This window comes from Nycticebus coucang, chromosome 7 (assembly GCF_027406575.1).
Source record: "Nycticebus coucang isolate mNycCou1 chromosome 7, mNycCou1.pri, whole genome shotgun sequence".
Lineage (NCBI taxonomy): Eukaryota > Metazoa > Chordata > Mammalia > Primates > Lorisidae > Nycticebus > Nycticebus coucang.
In genome coordinates, this window is record NC_069786.1 from 72,295,211 (window position 1) to 72,298,245 (window position 3,035).

Sequence of the window (3,035 nt, forward strand, 5' to 3'; positions counted from 1 at the left end):
GGATAGGAAAATAAAAGCTGTCCAACAAACAGAAAACTTGGTGTTTGTGAAGGAAGCTGTGGTTCCCAGGCAGGCGCTCCCAGATCCCATGCCTTCATATCTGCACCAAGACAAATAGTGTTTCCTCTTTTTTCTCTGTGGCGTTCATAGAGAGGACTCTGGGACCACAACTGGAGCCAATTCCATCACCATCAAATATGATGCCTCCTACTGGGAAAAATTTTACAACTTGAGACTGGGAATACTCCCATCCACAACTCTTCACTATTAAGGACACCTAGGACATTGGCTATCTCCGTTGCAATTCACATTGCCAAATTGGCAGCTGGGTTTTTTCTGCAGACTGCTCGCTATAATTTAATCTTATCCCCAGCATCTACAAAGAGATAGCACAAATCACATAATTTATTCTTTTTGGCAAATTTTCTTTTAGTTTCTTAAGATTATTTGGCTTCTCTATACATAACAATTTTGAATGAAATTAAATCTACTAGACTCAGAAATAAGAATCTCCAGGGCAGTGCCTGTGGCTCAAAGAAGTAGGGCGCCGGCCCCATATGCCAGAGGTGGCGGGTTCAAACCTAGCCCTGGCCAAAAACTGCAAAAAAAGAAAAAAGAAAAGAAAAGAAAGAAAGAAAGAAGAATCTCCAATTTATCTTACAATAGGAGAATATTTTAATAGGCCCAATCTTTTTATCAAGAATATAGCAAGTTCTAAAATTAAGTATAAGAATCTGAGAAATCAGAGGACTCTGCTGCCTATAAGGCACAGAGCTATGTTTAAAAATACATTAAGCTGACTTTTTTTCATTATCTAAAACATTTTACTGTAATTTCAAACATCTTAACTACTAGTACAACAACAGTTTTAGCTCCCAGAGAAATTAACCACAGACAAACAAACAAATTCACATATTTAAGCTGTAGACAACAATTATGGCCCTTTCTGACACAGTGGCATTGGCAACTGAAAGTCCAGGAATAAATCTGCTAACACAGGGAAATTCGAGCATTTGGTAAATATGCCCAAACTTTCACGGTTGAAGTTTCCATTCCACTTTGCTTTTTTTTTTGCAGTTTTTGGCCGGGGCTGGGTTTGAACCTGCCACCTGCCACCTCCAGCAGACGGGACTGGCACCCTACTCTATTTTTCTTCTCCTTACTGTGTTTCTTTTCCTCCTCCTCCTACTTCCTTTATCCACTGTTTTTCCTTGTTCTTCACACCTTCTCTTCTTTTTTGCTTGCACCTCCTTGTCATAATCTGACTCTGATGAGGACTCAGATGATAAAGGTTTATCCTCAGGATAAGTTTTTTCTTTTTTTTGCTAAGGGTTCTATTAACTTTCTCTGTTTCATCTTTTGACTTCCTTTTCTTTCCTACGGATTCCTTGTTCTCCGATTCTGACTCAGATGTAGAGTTTTGTGATGATTTATATGAACGGTCATTTTTTTCCTTTTCTTCCCTTGTTTCTTTTCCTCATCCTCAGAATCTCAAGAACTGCTTGAAGAATCAGAGCTTGATGAAGAAGATGATGACCAATAAGATTTCTTCTTTTTCTTTTTCTTTCTTTCTCTTTTCCTCAATGAACTCTCATTTTCACATAATAATTTTTCTCTGCTTTTTTCAGGTTCTTTCTTCCAATTCTCATTCATGTTTTCTTCAAATTCAGCTAATGCCTTGGAGCCTTTCTTTTTATTTTCTTCACTTTTTCGCAGATAGGCCTTGGCTGATTCAGGTAATTTTGGGTTGCTGGGCCTGAAGACTGAGTTGGACCTCTCCATCTGGCCATTGCTACAGGATTCATATAGGCCACCTGATTATCCCGCTGCCCTGTGGTGCCTGCCGATTCCCAGGGCAGACTCCCAGTTGCCAAGGAGAAGAAGGATAGATATTCATCTTATTTCTTCACCATCTGGTATACCAAGCAGCACCCATTCTCAACCAGCTTCCAGGATAGCACACATTCTCTTTCCCTCTCACCTTTTTAACTATTTCTTTCTGGTTTCCTTTTCAAGGTTTTCCACTTTGGGTATTCATTTCTGCTGCTGAACAAGCAAGGAAAGGATTGTATTTTCTCTTCTGTCCTTTGGAGCACACAGCGCCTTAAATCTGGCAGCCATTTTGTCTTCCCCTCAAGCTGATATTTTTAAAGACAGGGTTAGTTACATACACTCTGCCTACAAGCAAAGAGATTTGACTACATGACGTGTCTTTCTAGAATTATAAAGATAAAACCTTTACATCCAATTTATTTTTAGGTAAGCCAATATCTACAATACATGATGATGCTGCATGCCTGGGGAGGAACATGAGCTGAGAGTAGAGACCTGGCTGGATAGTCAGGGAATGGGGATAGCTCACCAAAAAATACAGAGCATTTGAGCTGGGTTTTGAAGGGTTCTTAGGACTTTGATAAGATAAAGATTGAAGGAAGAAATTCTGGGTAAAGTGGCAGAGGCAATGCCAACAAGACACAATTGAAATGTACATTTTTGGTTATCTCAGCAAAAGACCAATCTCCTCTTCTCCACTAAGCTCTGAAAATATGGAAATGAACTAGACACATCTCACTGAACACGGTACAGCAGCACCAACAACCCAACAGATGTCAGTGTTTTCTTCCTGTAGGATGCTTTGAGCAACCAAGGGAGCAAAGCTGGACCTGTGGAAACATCTGGAGCTTGGCATGTTGGCAGAGAAGGAGGATAGCCATCCCAGCAAAAGAAGCAACTTATGCAGGCACATAGGAACTTCTCCTGTAGAGTTTCTTTTTCTAATTATATAACCATGGGATAATAATAAGAATGATACATAACATTTTTTTTATTAAATCATAGCTGTGTACATCAATGCGATCACGGGCACCATACACTGGTTTTATAGACCGTTTGACACATTTTCATCACACTGGTTAACATAGCCTTCCTGGCATTTTCTTAGTTATTGTGTTAAGACATTTATATTCTACATTTACTAAGTTTCACGTGTACCTTTGTAAGATGCACTGCAGGTATAATCCCACCAATCACCCTCC

General features: G+C 39.5%; 1 pseudogene; it reads right to left on the bottom strand.

Annotated features, from left to right (window-relative positions):
* Positions 1-350: 350 nt before the first annotated feature.
* On the bottom strand, positions 351-2,689 carry LOC128589726 (protein FAM133A-like; annotated as a pseudogene).
* Between the last annotated feature and the right edge of the window lie 346 nt (positions 2,690-3,035).